Source organism: Nicotiana attenuata, chromosome 5 (assembly GCF_001879085.1).
Source record: "Nicotiana attenuata strain UT chromosome 5, NIATTr2, whole genome shotgun sequence".
Lineage (NCBI taxonomy): Eukaryota > Viridiplantae > Streptophyta > Magnoliopsida > Solanales > Solanaceae > Nicotiana > Nicotiana attenuata.
The window spans coordinates 25,501,577-25,507,652 of NC_031993.1; positions in this window are offsets into that span (position 1 = coordinate 25,501,577).

A 6,076-nucleotide genomic window follows, 5' to 3' on the forward strand; every position below is an offset into this window, starting at 1 on the left:
TTCTTCCACTCCTTGTGAGCTTTTGGACTGATCATATACCAAATTTAAATGATTTACAACCTTGGGTTTGTGCTACATATGTAAAAGATTCTTTTGGCAAGTTTGGTAAATCAGGTCCAAAAGGCAAGAAATATATCTTTATAAGATATTTGGAACACTCGTAAGGTTATTTGTTCATTGGTGAATTAGAGGATGGAAGTATTACTGAGATTGAATCATGAGATGTTATATTTTTGAAAAATAATTTTCCAAAGAATGGTGAGATATAGAATGAAGAGCCTTTTTATGAAATATTGAACTCAGATATTCAGCAAATGTCTTCTGACATGATTGATAATCAGATTGATTAAGATCTTGTTCTTGATCCGAGTGGGAGTGAGAGTTCTCATTCCCGAATAAAAAATCTTTTGACGAATCTGAATTTCAACTACGAAAGAGTTCCAAGAGAAATAAAAAAAATTACCTAAACTTACTTATGAGATTGAACATTACGTTTTCTTGGTATCTCCCATTAAAATTGATGAGCCAAATTATGTGATTGAGGCCTTATCGAGTTCTGGAAAAGATGAGTGGATGAAAGTAATGAAAGAAGAATTAGAGTCCATGAAAACCGAACAAGTCACGATCTGGTTGACCTTCTGCCTGGTGTAAAGCTATTGGGAATAAATGGGTTCTCAAAGTTAAATGCAAAGTAGATGGGTCAATAGAAAGTTACAAGGCACGATTGGTGGTAAAAGGTTTTACTAAAGAAGTTGTGATAGATTTTGAGGAAACTATTCACCAGTTTTAAAGTTTACCTTGGTTTGCTTACTTTTGGGTATTATAGCACGTTTGGATCTGAAATTACACCAATTGGACGTGAAGACAACTTGTCTCAGTGGAGAATTAAATGAGAAAATCTACATGAAATAACCTGCAGGTTTCATCGTTAAAGGCCAAGAAAAGAATGCATGTAAATTAAAAATATCTATTTACGTCCTAAAGCAGTCTTCAAGGCAATGGCATTTGAGATTTCACAAGGAGGCGATCTCATATGATTTTACCATGATCAATGAAGACCATTGTATTTGTGTGGGAAGTCCAATGGAGTGTTTGTAATTATTTCTCTTTACATGGACGGTATTTTACTAGCCGAAGATAATTTGAAGAATTTGAAAACTATCAAGTCATGGCATTCAAAGTTGTTTGGCATAAAATATATGGGCGAGGCAGATTATATCCTTGGAGTTAAGATCCAAAGAGACCGTTCCAAAAAGTTATTGAGTTTATCTCAAGAAACTTATTTAAAAACAATTTTGGAGCATTTTAGCATGAATAGTTTCAAATCCATGGATACTTCAATAGAGAGAGGTGAAACTTTAAACCATAAAATGTGTCTAAAGACTGAAAATAAAATGGAAGACATGTCTCGGGTTCTGTATGCAAGTGTTGTCCGGAGCTTCGCGTACACTATGATGTGTACTTATCTGGATATTTGTTATGCCGAAGGTCTGGTTTACAGATATCAGTCCAATCCTAGAAGAGATCATAGAAAAACTTTGAAGAGAATTTTCAGATACTGAAGGGAACTGCAGATTATTCACTATGTTATAGTGAAATTAATTAACTCTTCAGAGAGTATATAGATGTGAGAGACATCATGGCAAGTAAAGAAATAACATTACTATGCATACCTACCAAAAAATAATAGTTGATCTTCTTATAAAAAGCAATATCTAGAGACATATTTGAGAAATATGTTGTAACTCTGATGGTAGGCTATAATTGTATATTTTGGCCATTAATTACACTCTAATTTGCTGCACTTTACTAGTGTTTGAGCTTTAAATGGTACTATTTTTCACTGAGTATGTGTTTCATGCCTTGTAGCCGAGTTACGATGAGGTTGTGGAGCTAATTCGAGCTATTTTGGAGCTTCGACGTCTGAGTAAAAGCCCAAGGATTAAGTTGGTATTGTTCGAGGATTAACGGACAATAGTGCGTTTAACGGGGGAAACAAAGAGTTGAGGAGGAGTCTCACCCAGGTGCGCGACTGTGCATGAGACCTTCCATCGCGCACTTGAGCACGCAAGTGAAGCAGTACACTGTAGAGGTGTTGACAAGCACAAAATCGGTGTATAAAAACTTAGGCTCACTAGTAAAAGATAGTATAGTATCAAATCGTCTCCACGGGGATTGGTTTAAACAATGTTCTAATAAATCTTCAGCAACACTATCCAGGATGATAAACCTTTGATTTGTGTTATTATCGACTACTAATAAAACTAAGATTATTGATCGTAAGAAACTAATGACAATTTAATGACTAAACTGCAACATATGAATATCAAGGTGAGAAGTAAGGGTTGTGACAGGATAGGTGATCAACTATTATTCCGGGTAACTCTATGTTAAGTTCACTCTTAACTTATATTGACTCCTTCGATTTCAACTGATGATTAGGCTACCTTAGAGTTTCGAATTCTTCTTTAGAATGTATAAGAGTTCCTTAATCAACCTAATAACAGGTCCTATGAACATAGGCACAAATATAGTGAATGAATGATCTTTTGAAGAATGTCTCTCGACTATTCTTCTAAATTGGGTTAATTGATAACTCTCTAAGCTCTTTCGATTGCCTATGAGAGACATAAAATCAACCCAAAAAATATCGCAAAATGTAAGTTGCAGCAACATTCCTCTTTCGATTAAAGTAAAATCACAATTATCCTTGCAATTCAATTAATAACTCATTCAATGAATTCGGGCAATTAACAAAGAGTAAAACCCAAAACAATAGTCAATTCACAACATTCGTCAATAACCCTAAAATGGATTACTCCACAGTGGAAATTTTTTTCATCACAAGAGTATTACAAGAACAAGAAGACATTACAATTCGCGAAAATCCAACAAACTTTCGTTTTGTATGAATTAGATAGAGTATTTTTCGTCTCTATTGTTTTCTTCCTTCTTCTCTCCAAAAGTTCCTCAATAATCCAAGATACCCTATTTTTACACGAGCTAGGCTTCATATAGATCAAAAGAAGTTGCCTATGAAATTATGAAAATGTACTTGGGAAAAGTTTTCAGAACTGGACGTGCGCGGCCGCGCACCTGGGCCTGTGAGCGCACATATGGTCACGCACATCTGGCAGGTTCTGCATTACATGCGCGCTGCATGGGTCTCGTGCGCGGTTGCGCACCTGGGTGAGCCTCCTGCTCAACTCTTGTTTCTCTCGTTGTGTGCACTATTGTCTGTTGATCACCGAAAACTATCCCAACTTAAGCTTTGGGCTTTTACTCAGACTTCAAAGCTCCAAACTAGCTCGAATCAGCTCCAAAATCTCATCATAACCCGGAAAAGCTCCTACAAGGCATAAACACACACTTAGTGCAAAATAATACCATTAAAACTCAAACACTAGTAAAGTGCAGCGAATTAGAGTGAAATTAATGGCCAAATTACACAATTATAGCCCACCATAAACACCCCACACTTAAATCATTGCTCGTACTTGAGCAATAAAACCACACTTCACCTGAAATACGACCTTTTTCAACAATTCTCATGACTCATCACACCAAGACTCTTTAAAATAGATTAAGCGCAATACTGTAACATCTTAACCTCAAGAATTAACTCAAAATCACCACGCATTATTTATAACCTGCTCTCTTACTCTAACACAGAGGTGAAGCACTACCTTTCCTTCATGAATCCATTGCCCTCACACAAAAATAGAGAGTAGTTCCACACAAAACAAACATTAAGAACAATTACGAACTCAAGATAGAAAGAATTCACTCACTCTCAGAAACAACATTCGTATTCCACAAAAGATGAACCATAGGCTTTTCCGCGTACTACTCTACTAATTTAGTTCATTTAGTCAAGGATCAAGTAGGACTTTAATTGGTTGTAATATAAGCTGCGGGACGGGTATGATACAGTTAGATATAAGAGTGACTACACCTCCCTAAGCACTTTAATACATACAATTTACCTTTCAAGACCCCACACTTATGTCAAACCATTTCTCCACCTTCACATCAATATACATTTACCCCCACTTCTTTAAGCACAATTACATCTAGAGTTACCACTTATCATTGAATATTTGCACACAATACAACTATATATTTTTTCAATTCAAGTTGCTCTCACTTTTTCAATCCATGCACCTTTCTCCTAATTTCATTAGTTCCACCCAAAATCCAAAACAAACACCCCACACTTCAACTTTTACAAATTTATAACTATTCAAGTGCTCACAAGAGGTGAAAAGGTTCAAATAGATAGTCAATTCAAACAAACGGGTAAGGCTTGTACTGTGGTTGTCAAAGAAACAGGATTGCAGGGTCAAAGGGGTAACTAAGATACATAACAATGAGGTGGGTAAAAGCATATAACTGGCTCAACTAAGAAACGCCTATATCACTTCCAAGACTGACAAAACTACTATTTCATTTTGCAAACACACAGGGCAAGTTCTAGACATCAAATGCAATGCACAGAATAACACAAAACCTCACACACACATGGTACCTAACTCATTCAAGATTGGACTCATCAAGACACTCTAGTTGAAGCAGTTAAGCAAAGTTAAGATCATACAAATTAAGACACTTATAAAAGAGTCAAAGACTGAGCCTAAGCATCACAACTAAAGCACTCACTATTCTCAAGGCATAATAGAGCCAAGAGATATCGCATACTATTCAAATCATAGCTCGAGGTTCCTACTCCTAACAAAAATAAAAAATAACCACATGCAGTTCAATCAAAACTCTTGGAAAAGAACTGTAGTACAAAGAATAACCAAGGGAAAATTAATACACTGCCTAACAAAAGAAAATCTTTTTGTCTTTTTCTTTCGACTTTCATCCCTCTAAGAAATCCGTTGAATGATATCATCATCGGGAAAAATCAAAAAAATTTAAATTTTTTTAATGGTTTTTTCTTTCCAATTTTTTTTCTCTATCTAAGTACTAACATGAACAAAAAGAAACTAAACTAACAAAAGTAAAACTAAAACTAATACACTATCATACATACAACATAAAAATATATCCCCTACCCCACACTTTAAATGGTGGCATGTCCCCATGACACACAAAGAAAAATGCAAAGGTAAGGAGAAACTCCCCTGAACAAGTCTGTCCGTGTCGGAGACGGTGTCGGGGTCCAGATGACAAGTCCGGCCAAGTGCACGCAGCCATGCCATGATTTTCTTCTCTAATTTAGCATTCTATGTAGCAAGGGCATCCACTTGAGCTCCCAAATCAGTGACGTAAACACGCATCCCTGCCATATCTTGCTCTAAAGCGCTCATTCTCGTATCCCATCCACCGCCTGAAGGTTCCCTATAACCCTGCTAGTACGGTGGAGAAGCATCAACATCCTCACCGTGCACTTCATTGCCCTCGTTAAGCGCATCACATTCCTCACTATCCGCCCCAGCAGGTGTCACGGCCCGGATTTCCCCACCCTCGGGGGTCGTGATGGTGCCTACTCGTAGAAGCCGGGCAAGCCACAAATCATAAACTCCTACCTACTTTATTTTAAATCCTTTTATCAATCATAACAACAAGCATTAAATATTTAAATAATAGTGGAATAAGAAATTTAAAGCGGAAGACTTAAATTAAATAAGCTGAACAATAATGCGGAAATCAACATGTGCCTCTATCTAAGAACTGGTGTGACAACATCCACGGACTACTAAGAGTACTAAATACAACCGTTTGAAAGAAATATAACACTGTTTGTCTTGAAAACATGAGATAACAGAATGAAATATAAGATAGAGGAGACGTCGGGCCTGCAGACACGTGCAAGGATACCTCGGAGTTTCGGTGGACTGAAGGCTGACTCCCGAGCTACTACTGTTGTCCGGTACCTGGATCTGTGCAAAAGAGCACAATGTGTAGTATCAGCACAACTGACCCCGTGTGCTGGTAAGTGCCTAGCCTAACCCCGGCGAAGTAGTGACGAGGCTCTACCACATAAACCTGTGCAGTTATATATATATATATATATATATATATATATATATATATATATATATATATATATATATATATATATATATAT